This window comes from Lissotriton vulgaris, chromosome 3_1, assembly GCF_964263255.1.
Source record: "Lissotriton vulgaris chromosome 3_1, aLisVul1.2, whole genome shotgun sequence".
Lineage (NCBI taxonomy): Eukaryota > Metazoa > Chordata > Amphibia > Caudata > Salamandridae > Lissotriton > Lissotriton vulgaris.
Window position 1 is genome coordinate 1,522,136,782 of NC_141689.1, and position 14,802 is coordinate 1,522,151,583.

General features: G+C 46.7%; 1 protein-coding gene across 4 annotated transcripts in view; it reads right to left on the reverse strand.

Annotated features, from left to right (window-relative positions):
* SEC24B (SEC24 homolog B, COPII component) overlaps positions 1 to 14,802 on the reverse strand; it is a 764,077-nt gene that overhangs the window by 595,864 nt on the left and 153,411 nt on the right. The window lies entirely within an intron of this gene.

The window sequence follows — 14,802 nt, forward strand, 5'->3', positions numbered from 1 at the left end:
GGAAATAACTGTGCCTTTTATGTTAAATGTTGATTATGGAAAGTGTGGCTTTTATGATGAAGAGAAGCATGGGTTTTCATCACTTACTGTGCTCTGTAAAATTTAGCAAGCATCAGTTAACATTGGCACAGAGTGTAATGCTCCAAATATATACACAAGATGTCTGTGTAAGTTGAGTTTTTAATCTTTCCAGCCCTAAGGAAGTAGAGGGGCGAATTGCCCACTGACAAAACACATGTTGGCAGGCTGAGGACTGTACTAATAAAAAAAAAACTGCAAAAATGTTAACGTCTGGATGACTCATATTACTGTTTTTTGTACACAATTGGTGTGCTTAGAGGTTTGAGCTAATTGTTTAATACTCTTTGTTTAAGGGATGCTGTGATGACATCCCTCCATTTTTTTGAGCACCTCACAAACTGGCATTTACATATTAATATTTGTACACCGTATTGAGTGCTGAATTCCCTTATTCTCTCCTCAGCTTGTAACTAAAGATTTCCATATAAAGCTGAGTTTCATCTTCATATAGATACTTCATTGAGAATGACGGTGAGGGGCTCCATGTAGATATTGAAGAGTGTAGGCATGAGAACAGAGCCTCGGGGGACACCACGGGTAATTGCTGTTGTGTCAGAGGTCCAATTGATTATTTCTATCCATTTGAGAGCAGTTCTGTAAACCAGCATAGGACCACCCCATCAGCGCAGATAATTTTTTGGAGGGAATCTAGAAGAAGTTTGTGGCCGACCTTGTTAAAGGTCGCCCGATATGTCTAGCAGTATCAGCAGGCAGCATCGGTCTGTATCCAGGGATTTGTGAAGGTCATCTACTATATCCAGAATAGCCGTTTCCCTGCTGCATCCCTGTTTGATGAGGGTTCAGGAAATTGTTGTTGTCTATGTGTTGGCTTACTTGGGAGAGAACACATTTCTCTAGCGTTTTAGCTAGGAAGGGGAGATTGGAGACGGGTCTGAAATTAAGGTTGTTCGGATCTGTTTCCAGTTGTTTTTTTAGTAGTAGTGTGACTTGACCAAGCTTGAGGCAGTCTGTTTATAATCTTAGTTCAGATGTGGGTTAGAGCGTGGTTGAGTTTTTTTGCCAGAGAGGCAGGGAGGGGTCCGCCAGGTGAGAGGATGGTTTGGACATAGACAGCGGAGCAGAACTGCCCACCTCCAAGAGTGGGTTGAATATCTTCTAGCTTCTACTAATTGTGAAAAGCCCGTTGTAGTCCAGAAGAGATATAGATGATAGGGAGGCTGTTAGAATTGGGGGTCTCTGGTTGGCGCAGGTAGGTACTTGTGCCAAGCAGGGACCCTTTCCTCTAGTCAGGACAAGGGAATTGCCCTCTAAAAATAACCCCTGCTCACCCTCTAGGCGGAGTGGCGTGAGCAGTCAAGGCTAGTTCAGAGGCGATATAAGTTAAGCATTTGTGACCACATACAGTGACAACACTACAAATGGACACAACACAAGGTTTTATATAAAAAAATAAGTATACTTTATATAGAATTATCACAAGACCAATAAACGTCAGAAAGAATCCACAGTACTATTACATTTCAAGAGTTCTGGATAAAAAGGTGTAAATCAAAGTTCTGTGCGAGTCGGTAGCCTTGTCCGGCTACGGCGTGCTGAAAGAACACAGAGTCTAACAAATCCAGCGGACCACGGCGGTCCGGGCCCACTCAAATGTCAACAGACTCAAACACAGTACCTTTTCCTTGAGGCTGCCGGCACAGATGTGCGAGCCGGTTCCGGGGATCGTCGCGGTGTACAAAAAGAAAGCGTTGAAGGTCACGGTGTCCCTTCCGTCGCGGTGCAGGCTACGGCTCGTTGACCGCGTCAGGGAGCTCAGAGCTGGCGTTGTTCGGGGCGGACGTTGCTCGTTGCGGTGCTTCCAGCTTTACGGTGCGGCGTTCGAGCCGGAGTTCGGGAGCTGGCTTCGGTCAGTCGGAACTGCGGTGCGAGTCGGGCAGTGCGTTGCGAAGTGTGCGAGGCGGTGCCCAACTCCGGTGCGGTCACAGGACTCGAAGTCAGCAGCAGTGACGCTTGGGTCAGACCAGTTCGAGTTGGTGTAGTGAGGCGTTGCACGTTGCGGTGTCCTTCCAGTCGCGGTGCAGGCTACTGCTCGTTGACAGCATCGAGACTGAGTCAGTGAGCGCAGAGCTTGCGTTGTTCAAGGCGGACGTTGCTCAGTGCGTGCCAACAGGACATCGGGCCAGTCGTGAGAGTCCGTCACAGCTCCCTGCCTCTGTAACCACTGGAACAGCAGCAATTCACAAAGGCTGGTGAAGTCCACTGGTCCTGGGACTTCGGTCAGGGGGCAAGCTCTCTTCCAAGCCTTGGAGATCTTTTTAGGACAAGTTGAAAGCAAAGGTCACATCCACAAAGTCTTTTCTCCTCTCTAGGCAGCCAGGCAACTACTGCAGGCCAATCCCCCAAGCATAACTTCAGCTTGGGAATAGTCTCTCGTCAGTTTTTTCAGGTTCCTTCTCCTCAGCAGAGGTTTCTTCTTATCAATTCCAGGAGTGATCTAATTTCATGGGATTAGGGTCCCAATACTTATACCCCAAAATCCTTTGTTCTCTGAGGGGAGAGGGGCCTATGCCCAGTTCAAGCCAGTTCCGAAGCACTCTGTTTACCAGACTTCTCCTTCCCTTTCACAGCACAGGGCAGGCACATCAGACGCCCCACAGGAGGTGGAGCCAGCATTGTGGAAGGCAAGTACAGTCCAGGAGCACTTTGTTGACAGTCTTCCTTCTCTTCTTTCAGTGTGCAGGGCAGAGACATCAGACACACCACAGGGGGTGGAGCCAGCACTGTGGTGGGCGGGCACAGTCCTATTCAGGTCCCAGGTGCAACTCCTCCCTCCCATCTGGTTGCAGATCTCCCTATTCACCACCGGGCTGCCCCAGTCTGTTCCCAGAATTCCCCAGTCCCGTCACACACAAACCCAGACAAGCAATACACAACCTAGCAGAGGGGGTCTCAAATGGTTAGGCAAGCAAATACCTACTTTCTAAAAGTGGTATTTGCAAACACAGAATATTAAAATAAACTTTACTAAAAGATGCATTTTATTATTCTGAGTCGAGGCATGTAAAATTCGAATTGTTATCATGTTCTCTGAGTCTGCTAGGATTATAAACATGTAACAATCCAGCAGCCCAATCTAGCCTATGGAGAATAGGTAGCCTTGTAATAGAGAAACACGAAAATGGCTGTAATTCACTATTAGGATATGCCACACACATCAGGGCTTGTCCTACCTTATACTTACAATGCACCCTGCCCTTGGGCCTACCATAGGGGAGACTAATATGAAGAAAAGGGAAGGTTTAGGGACTGGCAAGTGGGTGCACTTGCCCAGTCAGCATGACAGTACCAGACCGCAGGCAGGCTCTTCAATGGCAGACCTTAGACACATTTTATCAGGCCGTTTCCGTGGGTGGCACAACCAGTGCTGCAAGCCCACCAGCAGCATTTGGATTAACATGCCCTGGGCACACTCAGTGCACTGTACTAGGGACTGACAAGCAAACTAAATATCCAATCATGGAACCACTAATCAATACATCAATTTACAGTAGAGAGCACTCACACTGTGGCACTGGACAGCAGTGGCACAGTGCCCAAAGCATCTAACACCAGCAAAAACACATGAGGCAACAGCAAAAATTGAAGGGAGGCCCACGCCAATGGTGCCAGGTCTAACATGTGTCCCCTCCAGCTGAAATGTGGGGGAAAATAGCCTACCTCCTGGGAGTTCTCATCACTAAGGCGGAAAAATCTGGACAGACCATCAGCGTTGGCATGTTCTGTACCAGGGCGGTGTTCCACCATAAAGTCCATACCCTGTAGGGAAATGGACCACCTCAACAGCTTTGGATTCTCACCCCTCATCTACATCAACCATCTGAGGGGCCTGTGGTCTGTCTGAACCCGGAAGTGAGTCCCAAACAGGTATGGTCTCAGCTTCTTCAGTGCCCAGACCACAGCAAATGCCGGGCACTCAATAGCACTCCACCTCTGTTCCAGTGGAAGTAACCTCCTACTGATGAAGTCTACATGTTGATCTAGGTCCTCCTCATTCATCTGTGACAAAACAGCCCCACACCATGCTCTGAAGCGTCTGTTTGAACGATGAACTCTTTGGAGAAGTAGGGTGCCAGGAGCACGGGCGCCGTGCACATGACAGCTTTCAGGGCCTCAAAGCTTTCTGACAGGTGTCAGTCCAAATCACTTTCTTGGGGTGCTTCTTGGAAGTCAGCTCTGTCAAGGGTGCAACTATGTTGCCATACCCCTTGACAAACCTCCTGTAGTACCCAGTGAGTCCTATGAAGGCCCTCACCTCTGTCTGGGTTTTGGGGGGTTCCCAAGCCAGGATGGTTTCAATCTTGGGTTGTAGGGGCGCCACCTGGCCGCTCGCAACTTGGTGGCCCAAGTACACCACAGAACCCTGTCCGATCTGGCATTTACTCGCCTTGATCATGAGGCCTGCCTTCCGCAGTGCCAACAACACTTCCCAAAGGTGGCGCAGATGTTCTTCCCAAGTGACACTGAACACTGCAATGTCATCCAGGTAGGTGGCACTGAACTCATCCAGTCCAACCAACACCTGGTTGACCAACCTCTGAAAGGAGGCAGGGGCATTCTTCATCCCAAAGGGCATAACACAGAACTGGAAATGCCCATCTGGTGTGGAGAATGCTGACCTCTCCTTTGCCCCATCAGTCAAGGCGATCTGCCAATACCCAGACGTCAAATCAAACGTGCTGAGGTACCGTGCAGCCCCTAACCGATCAATGAGCTCATCAGCTCTGGGGAGGGGGTGCGTGTTGGTCTTTGTGACCGAATTGAGCTCTCTGTAGTCCACACAGAACCGGAGTTCGGGTGTGGTACCCGGCGCTGCAGCCTTCGGGACCAAGACCACTGGGCTGGCCCAAGGACTGCTGGAGGACTCAATCACTCCAAGTGCAAGCATCTTTGAGACCTCTTCTTTGATGCAAGCCCTTACCCTGTCAGATACCCTGTAAGATTTGTGCTTCACAAGTAAGCTGTCTCCTGTATCCACATCATGGACGCACCACTCTGTGATACTAGGAACCAGGAAGAACAGATCAGAAAACTGTCCCAGCAACTGGCGGCAGTCATTCTGTTGCTCAGGGTGGAAGAGAGGTTAACACCATCCACTGTCCCATCTTGCTCTGCGGCTGACAGGAGGTCAATCTCCTCTTCCATTCCAGCATCTGTCGCCAAGAGCGTGCCCACTTCAGACCTCTCTAAGTGGGGCTTAAGGCGGTTGACATGCAGTACCCTCAAGGGGTTCCTGGGAGACCGCAAGTCCACCAAGAAAGTAACTGGACTCTTGCGCGCCACAATCTCAAATGGTCTGGTCCACTTATCTTGGAGGGCGCAGGGCTCCACTGGGGCCATGACCCACACTTTCTGGCCAGGTTGAAGCCCTACCAGAGTGGCATTTTGGTCGTACCACCGCTTCATCTCCTCCTGGCTGGCTTCCAGATTCGCCTCACCGAGTTGCTTGAAACGCCTAGTCTGGTTCCTGAAGGCCAGCATGTAGCTATATCGTTCCTGGGGAGGTTTCTTGGGAGATTGCCCCCAGCCTTCCTTGACCAGACTCAGAGGTCCACTGACCGGGTGTCCATAGAGAAGCTCAAAGGGACTGAACCCTAGAGATTTCTCTGGCACATCCCGCTATGCAAAGAACAGGCATGGTAAGAGAACGTCCAACTTACGCCTCATGGGTTCCTCAAGACCCATAATCATGCCCTTCAGGATTCGGTTCAACCTTTCAACCACCCCATTTCCTTGGGGGTGGTAAGGAGTGGTGAACTTGTAAGTTACCCCACACTCCTGCCACAGGGACTTCATATACTTAGAAATGAAGTTGGTGCCCCGGTCAGACACAACCTCTCGAGGGAATCCTACTCGTGAGAAAATTCCCATCAGTGCTCGTCCAACCATGGGGGCCATCACTGTCCTCAGAGGTATGGCTTCTGGGTACCGGGTGGCATGGTCCACCAAGACCAGGATGTACCTGTTGCCCATGGCTGTCTTGGGGTCCAATGGCCCCACAAAGTCAATCCCCATCCGCTCAAAGGGGGTACTGACCACAGGGAATGACTGAAGAGGAGCCTTCAGCTTCCTCCCACTCTTTCCACTTGCCTGGCAAGTCTGACAGGTCCTGCAATGAGTGTCTGAACTCTTGCGCATTTGGGGCCAATGAAAGTGGGTGACAAGCCTCTCAAAGACCTTTTCCTGCCCCAAATGTCCTGCCAATGGCACATCATGAACCAGCCCCAGTAGGAAGGCTCTGAAGCTCTGGGGTACCACCAGCCCACGGGCTGACCCAGGCTCAGCAACCTTAGGCTCACTATACAGAAGGCCATTCTCCCAATAGATCCAATGTGACCCAGACTGATCGCCTGCTGCCTGGCTTGCAGCCTGCTGCCGCAGGCCCTCAAGAGAAGGGCATTCTCTCTGCTCCCTGCTGAATTCCTCCCTGTAGGGGTCTCCTTCTTGCTGCCAATGGGTCAGCTCAGGCAGGTCCCCCAGTTCAGCTACTTGTTCCCCGGAATGGCTCCAGGGCATCCCCCTCAGGGTCTACCTCCTCCTGGGCCGTGGGAACTTCAGGGGCCGGTTTCCCGCACCCCCTGCCACTTCTCTCTAAGGCAGGTTCCTGGGCCTCACTCTCGGGCTCCAGGTTCTCTTGAGCACCCCTACTGGCTGCCATTGACCGGGTGGTCACGCACGCCCAGTCAGGCAGACCCACCATCCTCTGGTGAGTACTCTTCTCCACCTTCGCCCAAGGTGAGCTCTCCAAATCGTTCCCCAACAAAGTCAACAGGTATGACAGGCCTCACAGCTACCTGAAGAGTACCAGAGACCCCCCTCACTCAAAGGGAACCTGAGCCATTGGACAATGACTCTCTGTGTTGTCAGCATTAACAACTCGGCAGAATGCATGTGGGACAACCTTCTCTCGAGACACCAGGTGACACCTGACAGCTGTCACACTGGCTCCTGTGTCTCTAAGAGCCTCCACCTTTTGACCATTGATGGTCACCCACTGCCCATATTTCTTAGTGCTGTTGGGCAGTTGGTTCTCTGGGACCACCTCACAGTCTCCTAAAGAGACAAGGGACATCTCTGCGTGCCCCACCCACCTTGGACTTCTACCTCCTCCCCAAAGGCTACACTAGCCATCTGCCGGGGCGGAACACCAGTGGGTGCTGGTTTACTAAACAGGCGGCACCTGGTATCATTCGCCTTATGACCCAGGTCCCCACATCTGTAACATTTCAGGGGTCCCTGTGGAACAGGATTACCTGTCGGGACCACTGGCTTTTTCTCAGGGGGAGGCTGGGTACATTTCCCTTGGGAATTACTTTGGGGCCCTCTGCAGAACTTCCTCTGTTTACCCTTGGCCCCCGACTCTTCTGCCCACCTTTGGCTGAGTCTCCCATGTGACCCTTGTGGACCCTGGTACTGACCCAGCGGTCTGCCTCCTCAGCAATCTTCCTAGGGTTAGTCAGCTTGCTATCAATCAGGTGCTGGTGCAGCTCTGGAAAACAACTATCAGACAAGTGCTCCCATGCAATCAAATCGAAGAGACCTTGAAAATCATTAACTTTGCTGCCCTTTACCCAAACATCCAATGCTCTGCAAAAGAAAGTGACGTACTCTACCCAGGTACTACTTTCTATCTTCTTCATTTCCTCAACCTCTGCCTATAGAGTTCAGGAAACAAACCATACCTAGTCATGAGTGCCTCTTTCATGTGGCTATAGGAATTATGGACTTCAGAAGGCAAGTTCAACAGTCTGTCCCGCCCCTCACGAAGGAACATTCCCCACAACCCTGCTCCCCAATCTCTCTCCGGGACCCGGTGGGAAGACATGGCTACCTCATAGGCTCTGAACCACTGCCCAATGTCATCATTCTTAAAAAACTCCTTTACTACATTTTTGGGGATGTACACTCTACCTTCCCCATGTACTGGCGGTGTGTTGCTTCCAGAGGGAGTGCTCTCTAGGCTCCTGGCTTTCAGATCCAACTACCTCAGAACTTGGTCATGCTCCAATTGCAATCTCTTTTCTTCCAGAGCCAATTTCTTGCTCTCTAGCTCCACTTCGAGAGCCATTTTCTTGCTTTCTAGCTCCAGTTGCCCATTCAATTTGAGCTTGGCCATCTCCAGTTCATGCATCCTGTTTTCTTTTCTGTCTGCCAACTCTTCAGGGGACAGACCTCGGGCAGAAACACTGCTACCCACTGGGGAGGGCGCACCCCTCCTCTCAAGACCCAGTGGTTCACCAAGCTGCTGCTCTGCATCCTCAATCTCCCAAATCACCAGGGGCATTCCTTGCTTCCATCCAGGCCCTCAGCGCCTTGTGGAATTGCTACTTTTTGGTGATTCCAGCTACTGAAATTTTAGATTTTTTGCAGAAGCTCTTGAGCTGGTTGTTGGTGTAGCTTTCTAGTTTCTCTTCCTCCCAATCACAGTCAACAGATGCAATGGACGCTGCCTTTTCTATTCTGACTGAACCAGGCATGATTTTTTTTAAATTGAGATTTTGGCACAAACAAGTATTAGAAGTATGCGGCTGCGTTATGGTCTGCACTCACTAAGTAGAGTTCACGAGTCACAAATGCAAATTCGGAATCCTTTCCGCTTGACTTCCAATGTTAGTATTGGGGGTCTCTGGTTGGCGCAGGTAGGTACTTGTGCCAAGCAGGGACCCTCTCCTCTAGTCAGGGCAAGGGAATTACCCTCTTAAAATAACCCCTGCTCACCCTCTAGGCGGCGTGGCGCGGGCAGTCAAGGCTAGTTCAGAGGCGATGTAAGTTAAGCAATTGTGACCACATACAGTAACCCAGTGACAACACTACAAATGGACACCACACAAGGTTTTATATAAAAAAATAAGTATAATTTATATAGAATCATCACAAGACCAATAAACTACAGAAAGAATCCACAGTGCTATTACATTTCAAGAGTTCTGGTTAAAAAGGTGTAAATCAAAGTTCTGTGTGAGTCAGTAGCCGTGTCCGGCTACGGGTGCTGAAAGAACGACAGGCCCCAATAAACAGAATTAACTTAAGACTCAATCCTAAACTTACTACTATTTTGGTATTCACAGAATGCACTTACTCATTTCGGTATTCACAGAAGGCACTTACTCATTTCGGTATTCACAGAAGTTAGTAGTCCAAACGTTAGGACTCCTAAATGCCTTCTGTGAATACCGAAAGTCTTAAAATTAGGATTTTTCTCAGTTTAGTAGTAGTAAAGTTAGGACTCCTAACTTTAGGACTCCTGAATGCCTTCTGTGAATACCGAAAGTCTTACAATAAGGATTTTTCTCAATTTAGTAGTAGTAAAGTTAGGACTCCTAACTTTAGGACTCCTAAATGCCTTCTGTGAATACAGAAAGTCTTAAAATTAGGATTTTTCTCCGTTTCGGAGTCCTAAAGTTAGGAGTCCTAACTTTACTACTACTGGCGGGGTGTCCAACAGGACACCCCGCCAGTCGTGAGAGTCGGTCACAGCTCCCTGTCTCTGTAGCCACTGGAACAGCAGCAATTCACAAAGACTGGTGAAGTCCACTGGTCCTGGGACTTCAGTCAGGGGGCAAGCTCTCTTCCAAGCCCTTGGAGATCGTTTTAGCACAAGTTGAAAGCAAAGGTAACATCCACAAAGTCCTTTCTCCTCTCTAGGCAGCCAGGCAACCACTGCAGGCCAATCCCCCAAGCAGCACTTCAGCTTGGGAATAGTCTCTCCTCAGTTTCTTCAGGCTCCTTCTCCTCAGCAGAGGTTTCTTCTTGTCAATTCCAGGAGTGATCTAATTTCATGGGATCAGGATCCCAATACTTTACCCAAAAATCCTTTGTTCTCTGAGGAGAGAGGGGCCTGTGCCCAGTTCAAGCCAGTTCTGAAGCACTCTGTTTACCAGACTTCTCCTTCCCTTTCACAGCACAGGGCAGGCACATCAGACGCCCCACAGGAGGTGGAGCCAGCATTGTGGAAGGCAAGTACAGTCCAGGAGCACTTTGTTGACAGTCTTCCTTCTCTTCTTTCAGTGTGCAGGGCAGAGACATCAGACGCACCACAGGGGGTGGAGCCAGCACTGTGCTGTGTGTGTGTGGGGGGGGGGGGGGGGGCACAGTCCTATTCAGGTCCCAGGTGCAACTCCTCCCTCCCATCTGGTTTCAGATCTCCCTATTCACCACCGGGCTGCCCCAGTCTGTCTCCCGGAATTCCCCAGTCCTGTCACACACAAACCCACATAAGGAATACACAACCTAGCAGAGGCGGGCTCAAATGGTTGGGCAAGCAAATACCTACTTTCTAAAAGTGGTATTTACAAATACAGAATATTAAAATAAAATTTACTAAAAGATGTATTTTATTATTCAGAGTCCAGACATACTAAACACTAATTTCTACCATGTTCTATGAGTCTGCTAGGATTATAAACATGTAACAATCCAGCAGCCCAATCTAGCCTATGGAGAACAGGTAGCCTTGTAATAGTGAAACACGAAAATGGCTGTAATTCACTATTAGGATATGCCACACACATCAGGGCTTGTCCTACCTTATACTTACAATGCACCCTGCCCTTGGGCCTACCATAGGGGAGACTAATATGAAGAAAAGGGAAGGTTTAGGGACTGGCAAGTGCGTGCACTTGCCCAGTCAGCATGACAGTACCAGACCGCACGCAGGCTCTGCAATGGCAGACCTTAGACACATTTTATCAGGCCATTTCCGTGGGTGGCACAACCATTGCTGAAAGCCCACCAGCAGCATTTGGATTTACATGCCCTGGGCACACTCAGTGCACTGTACTAGGGACTGACAAGTAAACTAAATATCCAATCATGGAACCACTAATCAATACATCAATTTACAGTAGAGAGCACTCACACTGTGGCACTGGACAGCAGTGGCACAGTGCCCAAAGCATCTAACACCAGCAAAAACACATGAGGCAACAGCAAAAATGGAAGGGAGACCCACGCCAATGGTGCCAGGTCTAACATGTGTCCCCTCCAGCTGAAATGTGGGGAGAACTACCCTACCTCCTGGGAGTTCTCATAACTAAGGCGGAAAAATCTGGACAGACCATCAGCGTTGGCATGTTCTGTACCAGGGCGGTGTTCCACCATAAAGTCCATACCCTGTAGGGAAATGGACCACCTCAACAGCTTTGGATTCTCACCCCTCATCTGCATCAACCATCTGAGGGGCCTGTGGTCTGTCTGAACCCGGAAGTGAGTCCCAAACAGGTATGGTATCAGCTTCTTCAGGGCCCAGACCAAAGCAAATGCCTCGCGCTCAATAGAACTCCACCTCTGTTCCAGTGGAAGTAACCTCCTACTAATGAAGGCTACATGTAGATCTAGGTCCTCCTCATTTATATGTGACAAAACAGCCCCACACTCAGAGATGGAACAGGAAAACCTGCTCTAGTGTGCACTGTTCCTAATGAACTCAATGTTCTCAAATCTTCACCTTTGATTAAATTTAAATAATTGTCATCATACCAAAACTTCAGTTTGTTGTATACATGTATTTACTTATTGTTGCCTTATTTTTAAACCATAGTTGTATAAATCATATAAATACATATTCATCATCATATGACATTCACAATAACATTTTCATCGATCATATTAATCATCTATATGTTTTTTGCACATTCAAATTTTCTCCATAAATTTCTCTATGCACATATAATTCCTACTGGACCATATTTAGTGTCTGGCCCAATGCATTTCGGAACGGAGTTCCTTCCTCAGGGGCTGTGTGCTGCAAATAAAAATTGCAATTAATCTACATGCATCTACACAATAATATTTAAATTTCATTACCATAATAGAATCAATGGGGGCTGACAATGCAACTTGATAAACTGTATTATTTATACATAATGACAATTTTCTCTCACTAAACATATACATTGTAATACATATTCAAATTACAGTATATATCCTTATGTATGCAAGTGGATACGGGGAGTTCTGTATGTAAGGATATCTACTTCATAAGCATCCAATAAAATGTTCTGTTGAACATTGATTTTACTGTTGGTGATTGTTGTGCGGTAACGCGCACGCGAGGTATGTATCATTAGTCTTACTGTTATCACAAGAATACAAAGTATTATTCATGACTGTTCTTACATAGCATCATTAGATTATTGCTAAAATAGTCGGGGTCCTGTTTTATCCTAGCGTAGTGGTGGAAACCCTGTCCTACCCACTAAGTTTAATAACAAAAGAAGGGGGCTCCCCGTAGGGTTTCTTAATGATATAGGCAGGCCAAGGGGGGAAGAACAACTGTATAAAGAAAGAGAGAAGGTACCCTGCCTGATATTTATAAAGGTCCTAGCTGAAGGATCCCAATGTGATAGAAGGAGGGGGTGATTAGCCCAGGGGCTGAGACTGCACAGGGCAAAAACCAGGTCAATCCAAACAGACTCAACAACATATGTTGAAAAAATACATATTTTTTATTTTTCTCTTTTAAATATTTTCAAAAGACATACATGTATAAATTAAATAGTCAGTGATATTCTGCGAAGCACATAGCAAAGGTTCTTTTCGGGATCAGGATCCGCCCAGTACTGACCACACTTCAAACAAAACTACCGCACTCATTCACACAGGGATTTTCTAGCTATGGTTGAAACATTCAACTTCCATTCATCCATTCATATAGTCCTGGCGTAGACAACAATAGATCTTCAATAGGTTGCCTAAATCGGGGGGTTCATCCAGGAAGATGGTATTAATACGGGTCCTGATGTAGTTAGGACAGATTGCCGTATTCCTGGGAAATCAAAAGAATCTGTTCGGATCCTGAGGTTGCAGAACAAAAAATCGTAGAATTCAAGGAGAGATTTGCAAACAGAGGCTATCCAGAAACATTACTCCAGAAAAACATGGCCAGAATTCATATGAAGGCAAGGGATGAACTATTTGTAAAGAAAGACACGAAAGAGTCAAACACTCCGACTTTTGTTTCTAAATTCTCCAACAAATCAACTCAAATTAAGAAAATCATCAAGAAGAGAAGAGATGGGAATTGTTGGTTAATGAACCTGAGTTCAACGGCATCTTTAGAGAACCACCTACGTTCGCATACACGAGGGCAAGAAACCTCCAGGAACTCATACAGACAGGATCTAGGGAAGTTAAAAACGTATAGTATAAAGGTACTCAGAAGTGTTACAACTGTATACATTGTAACAACATTATAACCGGTAAAATCCTCACACATCCTATCACAGGAGCTAAGATCAAATTGAGACTCACTTCAGATTGCAATACAGCTATTATAATTTACAGTTTAAAATGTCCATGCGGAAAAGCATACGTAGGCAAAACTGAGAGGAGATTCAAATTGAGACTAACAGAACACAAAAGCACCATAAGACCTAAAAATCAAGCAAAAGCACCATAAGACCTAAAAATCAAGCATCAGGGGTAGCCACACACTGGGCTGAGGAGAAACATACTATAGCTCAACTTCGGGCACAAATAGTGGAAGTGGTTACTAAAACAGATGGAGTAGATAACACTCAAAAATTACTGCAGAGAGAGGTGTTTTGGATAGAGTTCCTACAAACGATGCAGCCAAAAGGTCTCAATGATAAGTTAGACATGAGTTGCTTTTTGTGAATTGAGTAAAAACTGCATAAGTCTGGTAACAACAACACAACAGAGAATAGAACATAACGGTAGCACACTTGGTTTGCAATGATTGCTGTTAGTATGAGATAAGTGTCACCAGTTCTATATAGAATAATACTGTAGTTTAACTATGCAGTGGATTATGTAATGGAATATAAATTTGAAAATGGGTCTTATGTTTGAGCTACAGCTGAGCCAAAGCAAAATAAGAGGAATTGATTTGTATATGTTTGTCAAGTTTGATTCGATGTCCGTATGCAACTACCATAGTTGATAATGTGAAATGTAGAAATGTATTGTCTAGGCAGTACAATCTTAAGGGTCAATATACTCGACCATTACACAGCAAATCTTGCATATGATTGTATAATGCAGTATACATGCAGTATACTTGATTGCAACATTAGTAAATTAGGCAACTATGTAAACCAGCTATAGTTGGGCATAATATTACCATATAAAGAATGAAATGTTCTTTAAAGATCAACAGTTGTACAATCAGAGTAAACATTTTTTGGAAGTAAGTTTGGCAGGACCGAACAATGTACTTCATATCGCATATCCAATATTATAATCACGGGCACATGGTTTTTTTAGCCATGTTGGTCCGCTTTACAACACATGTGCATTGCTGATAACACTGATGTATTATTAAATAGGGACACGACAAACGGATAATTATTAATTCCCTTGAAGTATCAACACTGTAAACATGGATTAATAAGTCAGAAATCACTAGTTTACACATTAGTATTATACCACGTTAGAGGTCTATTCAGTGACAAACTACATATCCCGTTTTTTTTGTGGAACTGTGTACTTGAGTAGGGAACTACATATCCCAAGATGCTAGCGGTCACATGACCGCTATGCGATTAAGTAAACGTTTTAAGGTTTTGGCGCGTAAAGCAATTGAGGAGAAACTTTGCCGGGAACGCCTAAGATACGAACGAGGTTGAGAAGAGCAGCATCACTCAACTGGTAGGTGCTTTCAGATAGAAGACGTTACAGAGCTTTTTATACTATATCGTAACAGAATATCAGAGTAATTATAGTACTTGTTAACTCATTTAG